Source organism: Melanerpes formicivorus, unplaced genomic scaffold, assembly GCF_026170545.1.
Source record: "Melanerpes formicivorus ecotype bairdi unplaced genomic scaffold, bMelFor1.0.p_v2 SCAF_5, whole genome shotgun sequence".
In the NCBI taxonomy this organism is placed as follows: Eukaryota; Metazoa; Chordata; class Aves; order Piciformes; family Picidae; genus Melanerpes; species Melanerpes formicivorus.
Genome location: NW_027142357.1, coordinates 11,381,429 through 11,396,046, shown reverse-complemented (window position 1 = coordinate 11,396,046; position 14,618 = coordinate 11,381,429). Strand labels below are relative to the sequence as shown.

Genomic DNA, 14,618 nt, shown 5'->3' with positions numbered 1-14,618 from the left:
GTCCAGGAGGTCAATTCCAGCAGGGCACTACCAGCCTTGGCAGCTTTCCCCTGGGGCTTGATCCAAAGAGGCCATTTGAGTTCAGCACACTGCAGCTACACAGATTACATGTTACGAAGCAGCCACCTCAACTGGAGGGGACTTTTGTAAGTGCTGCTAAAGCATGCACTCCCTCCCCAGTCCCTTCTAGCTCACAACTCCAGCGTGGAAGGAACGCCAGAATCTCAGCATCTTTGCCTGCCAAAGGTCTGGCCCTGGTCACATATGTGTTCTTGTAACAGGGCAGAGAGTCTGGCAGCTCTGAATCGTCCTGCTAGGGAACGCACTTAGTGGCCGTGCTCTGGAAGCACCTTTTCCATTGCTGTGCTAACAACCTAAAAGTGTATCCCAAGTTTCCCTGTATATTTGCATAGAAACAGTATCCACAAGGTGTTTGGAGGTAATCTGGTTAAATGCTACCATCTGTGGTTTTGGAAGCAGGTGAAGGTTGCAGTGGGTTTGCTGCCAGCACTTTTCTGTGTTCACACTCGAGTCCTCAGCTTCAGAAGGTTGGATAGGTTCCCCTGCCTTGATGGGAATGCTAAATGAGAAATTTACCATCTATCATCCCAAGCATGGCATGAGGACTACTGTGTGAGTGCTTTCTCGGAGTTAATAGCATCAATCTGCAAATGGAAAACTGGAGACACTGGGACCCAGTCCCTGCCTGTCTGTGGCAAAAGGACAGATGATGGCAGGGAGGATGCAGTGACTATGCTTTGTTCTTTCACATGGCAGTCCTGTGCTAATCCTGAGCCTGTAGGGAAACTCTAAGTCACGCCTGCTTGTCTGGAAGTTGCCACTTGGGTTTGCAGGAACCTGAGGGGTGGTGGATACTGGAGGTATCTGTTAGTTAAGCCCATGCTGTTCCTCTCAGGAGGCACTGAGACCTGACAGTGGGACTCCCACTCAGCCCTACAGAAGCAGTGAAGAACCTGGGGCAGGCATCTGCAACCTGTGATCTTGCTACCAGCACCCACCACAAACCCACAGCATCTCCCAAGGTAGCCTGACCCTCCAAGGGATGCAAAATTTTTTTCCATTTCCAGAAGAGTGGTTGCTATGGCAACAAAAAATGGTAAGCATTTTTAAATGTTTCCTCAAGGACATCTATTAAAGAGGCTGATAATCAGAATGGAGGGACGTGATGCAACATGATGGCCCCATAATGGTACAAGCAGCTTGGGAAGCAAGCCCAAGTGTCCATCCATTTAAAGCATGGACATGCTGAAATACAAGAGCCTCCTCTTCACACTCCTGTTGTAGCAGAGAAGATCCAAAGAGAAAAGCTTTTCTACTAGCAGCTTGCTGCAGTCAGAAGAAGAAATAACCACATAGTCTCAACAAGAAAAAAAGATTTTTTTCTCCAGAAGATACTAAAATTGAACCCTCTGTTCTCATTTGAACAGACAAGGACATTCAGGCACCATTTGCCAAGTTTCCTTCCCAAAAGAGACTTAGAGAAAGTCCTCTGAGGAATAATTAACTGGCTAACAGACGGGAAACAAGGATAAAAATAAGTGGAATATTTCCGCCATGGAAGAAGATTATATGTGAGATCTATTCTCATGATTGCACAACTCGTTACAGAGTTCTCACAGGATAGCCACTCGGGCGTGTGTTTGGATGCCTGTCCACCACCTGAAAAGAGAGAACTCCTAAATCCAGCATGTCATCTGCTCAGAAGGGGCTCATCCACACCTGAGCTGCTGCTCAGATGGTGACCTGGGGGAGTGACTTGCTTTTCTCCCCACCCCTGCTTCAGTTACCATGTCCTACCTGGGGACACGTAGAGCACTGTGGAAATCTCCCAGTGAAAGGGGCATAAAGTCACTTGGGGACAGCTAACATGGCCTGGGAGGGGGTTTTCAGGAGCAGATACTCCTAACTCCCTACCCAGCAGAACAGAAAACAAAACCATTGCTCTGAGCTCCCAGAGGTTTTGCTAGATCTGTCTTAGGTAGGGGATGAGCCAGTTCACAGAAGATGCATGACTAGAGGCTGTGAAGAAAGGCAATGTGGCTTTCAAACTACTCCTACAGGCAAAGAGCAGCTGGGGCAGAGCAGTGATTTTTGGAAGGTTGTGAATAATAACAACATGCCTGCAAAGGAGATGCACCTGCATGCCCTTATTGCAACACTGAGCGAAACTACCTGCCTAACCTTTGCCTTGGCATCATCTGTTCCCATCCAAAGCAGCCCTGTAGGAATTGCATTAAAGATTCCTAATGATGGATGACAGAGTAGGGGCACGAGGGAGTACTCTCAGCTGTTTGGGGAAGAAAGGGCTGTGTTTGGGATGACTGCAACCTGATCTCTGCTGAGAAACAAAACCCATTTCATCTCTGCAGCACAGGAAAGCTCTCTCCAGGCAAAGGACAGAAAGAGTGAGGGAAAACATGTTACTGGAAGACTCAGCCCTATGAAATGCATGCTCCAGTGGGCAGGGAGCTCAGAGAAGTACTGAATCCCTCAACCTTGTGTAGGGAAGAGCTGGGCTCAGTGTCCTACTTGTAGCTCAATGAAATACTGTATCCAGCGCCTGCTCCCATGCAAGGAAGGACTCTCTTAGGTGTTAACTGGACAGTCACTGCAGTCCCTCTGGGACTGTGATCCCAGAGACTGACACTGCTTTCAGCTCGCAGTGGTCTTGATGGAAGACACAACCAAGCCAGGAGCTTCTCTGCTGTCCCTTTAACGGAATCTTTGGAGAGAAGCTCTCATCTTTGCTGCATGCCACAGCTGAGTCACTGCATCCCTGTCTGCTGGGCTGGTTGGACACCCCTCCTCCTCCCTTTAGTTTGCATAGTGGGTGATGTAGAGGGTCTCTGCATTAACACTGCCTGGAGCCAGGGTGTGAGGATAAGGAAACAAACAGTCCTTAGCACCTGTCAAATGACAGTACTAAATTCAGAGGTAGCTCTTCTTCCTTCACTACTGCAGCCTGGTCCTTATAGCCACCCTGCTTCTCTCTGGCTTGTCTCAACAACTCTGTGCTTTGCCCAAACCTGAAGTAGCCAAGCCAAAACATGCAGGTTATACACATTTCCAGAAAACTCAAAGGCATCTTCCATCATCTGCTCTTTTTTCTACTGTATGTCGTCAGACAATTTACCAAAAGCACCTTTAATGCTTGGTGGGGTCTGCCAAGAGTACTACCAGAGGTAGTCAATCTGTAGCAGAGAAGGACACAAACAGACATCATGATTCCTCCTGCTCTAGCTACCAACCATTCCTTGCAACTATCCCACCTCTTTAAGCAAGTGTTATTAAAGACAATTTAACAGAGGAAGAAAGCTGCCCAATCCCTAAAATTTAAATCCAGTTAGGTCTCCCCTGAAGTTCAAGCACTTCCTTATAATTATTGTAGCCACAAATGACTGTCAGTGGCACAGAAAGCCACAGAGCCCTTTGGCAGGACTACAGCAGCCCACGTATGCAGGGTACAGCTTCAGAGGCTCTGCACCAGCTCAGCTTGAGTCCAGAGACAGCAAACCCAGGAAAAGATGGCAAAGAAAACCCTGGCCATGAAGAGTCTGGGTCTACTAAAGAAATTAAAATTCAGCTTCAGTGGTCAGCAGTGTGTAGGAAACATCCCTAGCAAGGCCAAGACACTACCAAACTGTGAGAGCAGCTGCAGAAACCAGGCACCAGGCTGAAGAGTACTTCCCATGGAAATAAGCAACACTAAACCACACACCCTCAGGGCTGAGCAATGCCCTGTCTGCAGCACAAGCAGTATCATAGAAAGATAGAATCGGACCATATGGGTTGGAAAAGATCTTTAAGGTCATAGATTCCAACTGTAAACCCAGCACTGACAAGTCTACCACTAAACCATGTCCCTAAGTGCCACATCTACACAACTACAGTTCTGCTTTTGGTTCTACATTTCTTACAGCCCATCAGTCTCAGCTGACTAGCAGTTAACATCTACAAGAAGGGCCAGAAACTGGATCTAAAGAACTATAAGCCTGTCAGTCTGACCTCAGTACCAGGGAAGGTCATAGAAAGCAAGTCATCTTAAATGCCATCACATAACATATATAGTACAACCAGGCAATCAGATGCAGTCAGCAAGTGTTTATGAAAGGCAGGTCCTGTTTGATGAACCTGATCCTCTTCTGTGACAAGGTGACCCATTCAGTGGATGGAGAAAAGGCTGTAGATGTTGTCTACGTCAACTTCAGTAATGCCTTTGACACCAGTTTCCCACGTGATTCTCCTGAAGACATTGGCTTCTCATGGCTTGCACCAGCTCGTTGAAAGACTGACTGGATGGCTGAACCCAAGTAATTTCTTCAAGTCTTTTTCCTGGGCCTGAAGTTGGAATCTCTCACAGCCTTCACCCAGCTTAATCACCGTTTTTGTCACTCTCAGCCTGGGCTCCTGATGGCTACCTGGTTGCAGTCTTTGCCTTTCAGCTGACAGCCTGTGGTGAGTGGCCATGGTTCCTCTCTTCCCCTGCTACAGCCCCTTCAAAAAGCTGCAAGAGAGGATGCTGCACCTCAGAGGGAAAAAACAGACACAGTGGTAGAGGAGTGGCTGCTTTGTTCCATAGTTTGCAAACAGCACATACGCATGATGCAAAGTGATGCTGCAAGAGAGCTTGGCACAGAGATGGCTGCAGGGACAAATCCTGTCTTGAGAGCTGTAGCAATGCAAAGCTTCCTGACAGGTGACAGTGTCAGCAGTGGAAATGTCAAGGGTGGTGGTGATACTGGTGGTGAGACCCTGGATGGGCTAGGAAAGGTGTGCAGGACAGATGAACCTACAGCAGAAGAATCATAGCCCAGGCACTGAAGGGACCACAAGTGCGAAGCTACATTTGCTGAGTGTCTTGGGGATGGGAAGCCAGAGAAGCAGGCATTTGTGTGGATCCTGTGCATAGCCCAGAGCACAAGCCACGGAGGAGGGTGGGCATGAAGAACCAAGAAATAATGTGCTGCCATGGATAGGATAGCAGGCCAGGAGAAAAGCAAAACCCAGGAGGAGAAAAAGATGAGCAGGGCTTTCATGAGGGATAATTAATACACTTCTCCATGAGGGGAGGAATCTTTGAGGTCCACACTGATCATGCTAGCACAGGGGAAGAGGCTGCAGTGAGAGCTGTCTAGTAGCTGCTGGTGGCCTTCACCACCCTATTGGTAGCAAGGCTGCCCCCAGTAGATGGGCTCTCAAAGCCAGGCTGTGTCTGCTGGCAGCTTCCAGTGCTCACATAAAAGAAGGTGACGTTCATTTGCACCAGAAATGGAATGGCAGATTTTGGAGAAAGAAGAGGGAAGAGGACTAGAGGCAAGCTTTTAACTGTCACAGCAGTGACTGAGATGGTGATGTTTCTTTCAACAGCTCCAGCAGCTGTGGTTTGGAGTTGCAGTCCTGCCAGCCACATGCATTCAAGCATTGTGAATGTCCCTGAAAGATGAGTGGCTTGTTGGAGAGATTTTATAATTGTTCGTAGTCCCTCTGTCTTCTGGGCTTTCATGGTTTTAAAGCTTCTTTCTAGATCAAGCAGGGTTGTTCACAAACCTATTTGAAAACCACCCTCCTGAAAAGGCTAAAGCAGATATTCTCATGCAATTATATTTCAGAGCTGAGGTTTTGAGAAAAAGGCAAACAATGAGTTACTGCTATAGACTGTTAGCAACACTGGGGTTTGGCTTTGGAAGGGGCCTGGTATGGTGGAGAAGAAATCTTCCTCTACCAGCAAAATCTCGGTTGTTACAAGTAAGCAAATTCCAGTATCCAGGCTCAAAAATTCCCATCCTGCAAACACACGTCGCTTGCTGCCCTGCTGTGAAGCTCCACATCTTCCCTCCTCCCACCCACCAGCTGTCTCTCTGGTACATCTCCCCTCCCTTCTCCTGAGCCTGCTGTGGCAAAAGATGCTTTTCCTCCAAAAGAGCTTCCCCCAAGCTCTCTCCTCCTCTCTGCAGAGAAATGGTCTCTGAGGACCAGTTGCTTATGAAACCCGCTGATTCCCTAATCTGTTGTTATCCAGGCTCTTATTTCCATTCAATCCCTGAGGAGGCTGCCCTTCATTCTTCAGCTGCAGAGAGAGAGATGGTCTCAAGCACAGCTTTATAAGCAAGTCAGGTTTCTACCTGCTTTGGTAACCCCAAGCCAGAGACATTAGTAGAGGTGCAAGGGTTAAGACAGGCTATCACAGGGTTTTCCTACCCCTGCTAGAAAATATTTGCCTGCTCTCCTCCTGACTTGCATCAAAAGCCTTACAGGAAATAAAAATGTTCAAAACTATTTTTCTGATTGCAATAGTTTCAAACAGGTCAAAACACTGAGCAGTAGCAGTCACTTCTTCCCACCATATCTATCATGGCAGGGTTTTACCACCCATCCTTAATAAAGTTTTTTACTCTTTGATTCTCCTCAGGTTCTCCACCATAAGAAATGCCTCACCCTCTTGCACCAGCCTCCTCCCAAGATGTACTTGGGGCAGAGCAAAACACTTGATAATATCTGTGGGGAGTTCTTGTGTTTCCCGTGGCCCATTTTCCCAGAGTTGTCTGAAATTACCTTGCCAACCTGCATTACCCCCACAGGCCATCAAGTTTTTCTAGTACTTGCAGGAGAAGAAGAGGAAAAGTTCACTTTAAAGGAAAAGTGGTGGAATGGCTCACTCCCTGCATGTATCTTCCACTGCAAAAGAAGCCATATGGCAGTGCATAACTACACTTACTGTGCTGGAATTACTTGGCCTTCTGGTTTTCTTCTCCAAGACTGCCCAACTGTTCAGTTGCAACCAAGCTGCCACCTGCCTGCCTGGCAAGGGCTGTCCCATTCGTTGGGCTCAAAACTTCTGCAGCCACTCTATTACTGGGTGGATGTAGCCTGTGAGTGTAGTCTTCATCTCACCTCAGGTTTTAATGATCTCATCCCTGTCTGCATTAACCTTACCAACTTCTGGGCTCATTTGCTGTCCCTGAGAAACCTAGACCCAGAACTAGACAACTTTGGCCACAAGAGCCTGTAAAACTTCTTAAAACCTCCTTTGCCTGCTCTTGCTGCTATGCAGTTTGCAAGTTTTTGGTGCCTGTTTTCTGATGGCCTTTCAGTATATGAAGATGCAGGAATTGGGTGAAGCAACTTGGGCAGCTCTGCCAGTGAACTTTCCATACATGCCAATAAGTTCCTTGGAGCAAACCAGGGCTCAGCATTTCATTGCTAACAGGCCAGGCTGATGTCTTGAGAAGAGGGTAACTACTAGGGCAGAAGCCATACAGTGTCAAAGTGACCATCACCAGAAAGCTTAGGAATATTTTCCAAGTCTGCTGCTCCTTTACAACCTGCTATGCCTTGGATTTAGAATCATAGAATGGTTTGGGTTGCAAGGGACCTTGAAAAGTAATCTAGTCCAAATCCCCTGCAGCGAGCAGGGACACTTTCAACTACAGCAGGTTGCTCAGACCTCCATCCAATCTGACCTTGAATGTTTCCAAAGATGGGGCTTCTACCACCTCTCTGGGCACTCTGTGTTTTATCACTCTCATTGTTAAAAATATATTTCACCTACCTAGTCTAAATCTTCCCTTTTAGTTTAAACCATCAATTTGTCCTGTCACAACTGACCTTGCTAAAAAGACTGTCCCCACGCTTCTTCTAGGCCCCCCCTTAAGAACTGAAATGCCACAATAAAGTGTGGAAATTAAGGATGGCCTAACTTTGAGTTATCTTTCACAGGGCCACCAGGCAGGCAAGTGTGCTACTGCTGGTACCCTCCAAGTCCCCAGCCACCCCCCATGAGCTATTCTATAAAGCAGCATTTTGGGCCAGCTACTTCTCAGCTTTCTCAGACCCCATCATGCTTAACAGTTCTCTTGCTGAGTAGCATCTGGGACAAGAGGCTTGGGAATAGTTTTTCCCCCTATGTCTTTCTGGCATTTGCTCTCTGCAAACTGAGTGAAGTCACAGGTAGAAAAAGCCAAAACAAAAAGCCAGCAAACCTGATTGTGAGGTTAGAATATCCATGTCTGTTGCTTCCACATCATGTTGCATCACACATGACGCACACATCCCAACTCAGACTGTGCCAGCTCTGCCCGTAAAGGCTTCCTGTGGGAAGAAATCATGGTGGAAGAAAACATTCCTTTTCAGAGCAAGAAATGGTCCTTTGCATGCAAGTCAGCACTAGGTAAGAGATTTTAGTGCTCAGGGCTCATTCTGTGTGACAGGACCCTGGCAGAGTTCTGCACTGGCCACTCCCCATCCCCATCTTAGTCTGACAGTGAGGTTCCCACACAGCTCTGTCAGCCTGATTAGCAACACAGTGCTTTGGTGCTGGCTGAACATCATGCTCTCCTCTGCTCTGGGAGGACATCAAAGTGACCACAGAGTTCCTGGCAGCCCTGGATTAGCATCTGATCAGTAAGAAGTTGTGCTTCTCATTTAGGTCAGTTCTTGAAATCAGGTTTGTTGAGAGTAGAGTTGATGGAGTACCAGTTTTGGCATCTGTCCCCCAGAAGCCTCTCCAGCAAGAGCACGAGCAACTAAAGGGTGATGTTCATAGACCTCAACAGCTTGAAACCGTAGCTTAGTGTGCCTTGAAAGCTAATGCGAAAGCAGAAATCATTGTAAGGGAAGCCAGGCAGGTGTTAAATTGTGACAGCAGGTAACTGCCTTATGATCTTGTCTGCAACAATGTTAAAGATAAAATCCATGTCTCTGCTTTCCTGCGAGAGAAAATAAAGCTAGGAGGCTATTCAATGTTACAACCCAAGCAGGGAACAAGGGCTCGGACCCTTCTGTGCCGTGTGGGCTGGTCAAAGCGCGGAAATACAGATTTTACACAGTTGAGTTAAAATAGGGCTACAAGTATAGCTAAAGGACTGAAACACCGTTCTTATAATGAAAGGCTGAGAGACTTGAGGCTGTTCAGCCCGGAGAAGAGAAGACTGAGAGGAGATCTTCCTAATGTTTACAAATATCTGAAGGGTGGGTATCAAAAAAGGGCCAATTTCTTTTCAGTGGTGCCCCATGATAGGAAGAGGGGCAACAAGCACAAACTGAAACACAGGAAGTTCCATCTTAACATGAGAAAAAATTTCTTTCCTGTGAGGGTGACCGAGCACTGAAATAGGCTGCCCAGTGAGTTCACGGAGTCTCTTTTTCTACAGACTTTCATGAACCTGTTCAGATGTGTTTCTGTGTGGCCTGCCCTAGATGATCCTGCTTTGGCATGGGGTTTGGGCTTGATGATCTCCAAAGGGCACTTCCAACCCCTAACATTCTGTGATCTTATATGTTAAAAAACATGTTTGATATCAAACTGTATAATTGGAAGGTGAAACTCACTTCAGTCCCAGGAAAGAAGATCCATGGTGGGTTTATCTGCAGCTTAAACAGATCCCTTTACAGGTTAATCCAGGTCTACTCTCCTAGGGCACCCAGCCCTTGATTACTACATGGTTCCCTGTGTGAACCTGACAAGACCAGGATAGTTTGCTGGTCTGATGTGCAGCTGTGCCAGTCCTGGCAATGCCTCAGTGTCTCACCTATCTCTTCTGTTTTGGTGCCAGCAGCACAGCAAATTGTCCTGGTGCACATTTGGGTGACACAGGCAGAAAGGTGAGGGAAGAACAACAGCTTGAATGCCAGCCCAGCTGCTACAAATTGCCTCCAGTGGCAGTCACCTTGCAAAATACTCTGTCTGCAAGCTCACGAGCGCTGAGCTGGAGAGAAGGGCATGACTTGTGCTGGCTTGAATCGCTCCAGCCCCATGCAGGCAGGCCAGAAGCATGCACTTGGCAGCTCAAGCACAGCAAGCTACCTCTTTCTTGCGCTCTGCTTGTACAGTTTGATTATCAAGGCTAGTAATTCCTGCCTCAGAATTGCAGAAGGTCCACAAGTGGGTACATGGTCAGATCACCATCCATTCCTGCAATGGATGCTACTGCCCAGCCTACCTGGGTGGTGCTTCAGCAGAATTTCTGCCCAACTCCAGCAACATGCAGCATGCCACAGGATCAGGGGCTGGCTCCTAGACAAAGCAAAAAGAGCACCCATTAATTCAACTTGCTTTGCAAAAAGTTTTATTTTTAGTGCTTGTGAGTGTGCCAGATTGACATCATTATAAATAGAAGACTTCTATTTACCCTACAGTCTAGGTACTGCAGTGCTAAGTCAGTTTTATGACCTAAATAAATCCAGATTAGGTGCTCTCAAGAATGTGTCACCATAGGAATAACATTTCCTCTTCACATTCATATGTGTGGCTAGGGGGATGGATGATGCTGAGGGATGGGTGCTGCCCTTGTAATCCATCCTGATGCTTTCTGATCTGTCTTGATCCAATGCAGGTTGACATTCAAACACCACAGTGGATCCCAGCTTCCCATCTCCAATTCCTGTCTAGAAGGTGACTACACAGCTTGTGTTTTGGGGTGAAAAGCCTATAGCACCACTGAGACAAGAGTCTACCTCAATCCAGGACAGGGTGCATCACAGGATCTCTGAGTGACAGCCAGATGCCCCTCCATGCAGCATTCAGACAGCTGATGAAATTGTGGTGTCCTTGCCCAGATCAGCCTTAAACAGGGTGACAAAACAGCAGAGTTAGGAGTAAGAATAGCTTGCTGCTCTGCAAAGATAGGAAAAATGGAGACAGCAGAAGTAAGAGTCCTATTTGGCAGAACAGAATCATAGAACTGTTAGGGTTGGAAGAGACCTCAAGGATAACTTACATCCTATTGCTAAGAGCTTGCTTTTCTACCAAGCTCACTGTTAATAACTATTAAAATGCCAAAATAATTCTTCCTCTAACCAAAAAAAAAAAAAAAAAAAAAAAAGAGAGAGAGAGGAAGTAATCCTCCCTCAATTCCCTTCTATTTTCTTTGTCCTTTCACCAGCTGACGCTGCTTCATTAACTCAGTGGCATTATGTCAATGACCAGCGTGGCAAGCAGTTTCAAGGGGTCACATACCTCCCTCTCTGAACATCTGCTGCTGCTCCTGGAAAGGGGATGCTGAACAGGTCAGCAGCAGGTAAATGCGACTCCTGCACAGGTGAGCATTTCTGGAGGCCTCCTTCAAAGTGTTGCCTAACTCCTTACACATTCATTTGAGCCTGTATCTTCCTGCAAAACAACCAACAAAAAAGATAAACTCATGGAATACCAGGTTGGAAGGGACCTCAAGAATCACCTGATCCAACCTATCTTGAAAAAAGCGTGGTTTAGAAAAGACAGCCAAGCACCCTGTCCAGCTGAATCTTAAGTGTCCATTGATACACTACCACTCCTTGGGGCAATTATTCCAATGGTTGATTGTTCTCATTGTGAAAATATTTTCCTCTTGTGTCTAATTTAATCTCCCCAGTGGTAACTTGTACCCATTATCCCTTATCTTACTGAAGTGATTCCTTGTAAAAAGAGACCCTCTGTCATCTTCATAGCTACCCTTTAAATACTGAAATGTGGTGATAAGAACTCCCATAAGCTGCTTTTTCTCAAAGCTGAACAAACCCATCTGTCTCAGACTTTACTGATATGGCAGCTTCCCAGTTCTTTGGTCATCTTTGTGGCCCTTCTCTGGACCTGAAGACTGACCAGTCTTTCTCTAGGTTTTCTGCTGCCTATCATCAGCAATGAGAGAAGGGCAAGGGGAAAAGGATTGATTGCCTTCAGTTACCCTGAAATTACCCTGTGCCTTTACCTGGGAACTGATGAGTCAGGCTACTTTAGACTCTGCCATCTCTACTGGGAGACCAGAGTGAATACACTGGGAAGTTGAGCATATCAAAGAGTAGATAAATCACAGCAGCTGCAGGCTTCTGATCCTTTCATTCTCTCAGAGATTTTTTTATAGTATTCAAGGCTGGAAGCCTGCATGAGTACAAGCTGCTTGGCTCAGACACAATATTTTGTCCGGTCAGCTGCTTGGCAGGAGGAAGCTGGGTGCTGGTTTGGGAGGCACTACACTGCTTGCCCTCCCCAGCTCTGCAGCAAATGCCTGCCGCAGCTGCTGATGGGAGCTTGCTTCTTCTCACTTGAAGCAGAAGCAGGGTCTGGAGGTCAGGCCAGTGGAAAGTAGTGCTTCAAGCTTACTAGAACCCCCTGAAAGGATGAAAAAATGATTGTGGTGAGGAACAATTCTTGTTGTTTTGCTCAGATAGCCTCAATATCTGGGTCAGGGATCACCACCAGAGGTTTGACTGGTCTTGCACCGGGATTTTTTTCTGTGCATGGGAATGGAAGGAAAATGCAAAATGAGACAGGGCATGAAGAAAAGACAATTTAAAAGAAAGGAAGGAAGGAAAAAGAAAAAAAGAAATAATAAAAAGTACTTGGGCTATAGCAAGATGAGGAAAGAAATAAAGTGAGCTCTAGTGGGAGTGTGTGTTATTTGCTAGACATTGCCATCTGATTTTAGAGTCACAGGATGAGCACTGAAACCACCACCACAGAGTCATCATGGAGATGCAAAGCCAGCCCACGCTGTTGAATGAGGATTTCAGTGAGCCTCCCAACACTCACGAGTGGCACTGCACAACTCACGTGCCAGGCTGGGATGAGATTTCATCACAATTGCTGTAAGGCACATGGGCAGTGGAGCTCCCCAGCAGATGATGATCCCATTTCATGGCAACTCTGGAGGTTTCAAAATGAGTTCTCTCTGCCTGAAATTAAAGCAGTATCTTTTTGATTCTTTTTTTTAATGGAATTTTGTTGAAATGTCTATTTTGGGATTAAAATCTGAAGCTTTTTCAGAACAGAGCAGATATTGTACTGCACAAAGCACTGGTTGGGAGAATGAGATGCCCTGGGCTCTCATCTCTACTACCCTGGAGGCATGGGTGAACTTTGCTACCCCAGGAAGTGTGAACATACCAAGCTCAGCCAGGACACCACTGTGGCTACTGTGCCGAGTTTCCAAGACAGCACAGTGGTTGACACGTAGCTTCTCCATCCTTCTATCTGGTAAAGCAAAGAAGTGGAATAAAGAGTAGAACTCACCCCAGTAAAGCTATTAAGGGTTTGTCAGGGGTGTCCTGTAGCTTGCTAGCACCCCCATCTGGTCTGTCATCACTGCTTTCCCTTCCAATCCAAAGTCAATTCCCAGAGATATGCCAAGGCAACAGCTCATGCCTTGAACATCCCAGCTCTGCCCTCCTCTGCCTACAGAGGGTTCTCCTCCTGTTCACTCCTGACACAAAGTCTCTCACTGGCAGACATGGAGGTGAGCCTTTTGTTAGTCTTCCATGAACTCTGCCTGAGCTGCTGTGACTGGTACATGTAGCAGTCTCATGCAGGAAGCCCCAGCTCTGGAGAGTGGTCAGCAGATATGCCCTTTGGGAGAGTGTGGACCATATTTTGCTCATCCAGCAACAGGCAAAGCACTCAGCAGCAGTATCTGTCCCTCTGGTTCCTGCTACCCCCTGCACAGAGTAGAGCTCAGAAACACACACACAAATGCTCCAGGGGAGCAGCAAACAGGCTGGAACTCTGACAGCTAGCTGATTGTGTTGGCTTTACTTGGATCTCTTCATAAGCTGCCAGCTCAGCTAGACAGAAAGCTGTTTTCCTACTTATTTAATAATTAAAGCCAAAGGCATCTTCTGGGAAGCCTATTTTTCTCATTTACCAAATGAGGTTACAGTACTCGGATAGTTGCCTAAAGACTTACACCATGCTGCTCACAGCAGTGTGAGAGCCTAGATGGAGTTGGGAGTTGATGTAAGGTCTTGCTGAAGGAGACAAGACACATTCACCATCTACTCATGATGTTCAAACAACTGTATGTAGAAAGGCAACCATTTTCTTTCTCCTGCACCCAGGAGCACACACCATGAAGCCTCCAATGTTCAGCTCAGGGCTCCCTTCCTGGGTTAATACATTTGATGGGCAGAATCCAAGGGCATAAGATTTAACACATCCAAGTGCCAGGTTCTGCACATTGGCCCTGCACAGCAAACCCCTGCAGTGCTACAGGCTGGGGTCGGAGTGGCTGGAGAGCAGCCAGGCAGAGAGGGACCTGGGGGTACTGGTCAATGGTAGGCTGAACATCAGCCTGCATTGTGCCCAGGCAGCCAAGAGGGCCAATGGCATCCTGGCCTGCATCAGGAACAGTGTGGGCAGCAGGAGGAGGGAGGTCATTCTGCCCCTGTACTCGGCCCTGGTTGGGCCACACCTTGAGTATTGTGTCCACTTCTGGGCCCCTCAGTTTAGGAAGGATGTTGAGTTGCTGGAACACGTCCAGAGAAGAGCACCAAAGTTGGTGAGGGGTTTGGAGCACAAGCCCTATGAGAAGAGGCTGAGGGAGCTGGGGTTGTTTATCCTGGAGAGGAGGCAGCTCAGGGGAGACCTTATTGTCATCTACGACTACCTGAATGGAGGTTGCAGCCAGGTGGAAGTCAGTCTGTTCTCCCAGGCAACCTGTGACAGAGCAAGAGGACACAGCCTCAAGCTGCACCAGGGGAGGCTCAGACTGGATGTTAGGAAGAAATTCTACACAGAGAGAGTGATTTCCCATTGAAATGGGCTGTCCGGGGTGGTGGTAGAGTCATCATCATTGGAGGTGTTTAGGAGGAGACTTGATAGGGTGCTTGGTTTCGTGGTTTAGTTGATT

At 47.2% G+C, this 14,618-nt stretch overlaps 1 protein-coding gene across 1 annotated transcript in view; it reads right to left on the bottom strand.

Moving 5' to 3' along the window:
- The window catches only part of SH3BP4 (SH3 domain binding protein 4), a 166,625-nt gene extending 153,679 nt beyond the window's left edge, over window positions 1–12,946 (bottom strand). Inside the window, exons 1-6 of the mRNA XM_068138103.1 lie at window positions 12,881–12,946; window positions 12,548–12,669; window positions 10,976–11,128; window positions 10,474–10,581; window positions 9,960–10,033; window positions 8,001–8,109 (exon numbers count right to left, since the gene is read on the bottom strand). The gene's annotated coding sequence lies outside the window, so the exon portion shown is untranslated. The remainder of the gene's footprint in view (window positions 1–8,000; window positions 8,110–9,959; window positions 10,034–10,473; window positions 10,582–10,975; window positions 11,129–12,547; window positions 12,670–12,880) is intronic.
- Between the last annotated feature and the right edge of the window lie 1,672 nt (window positions 12,947–14,618).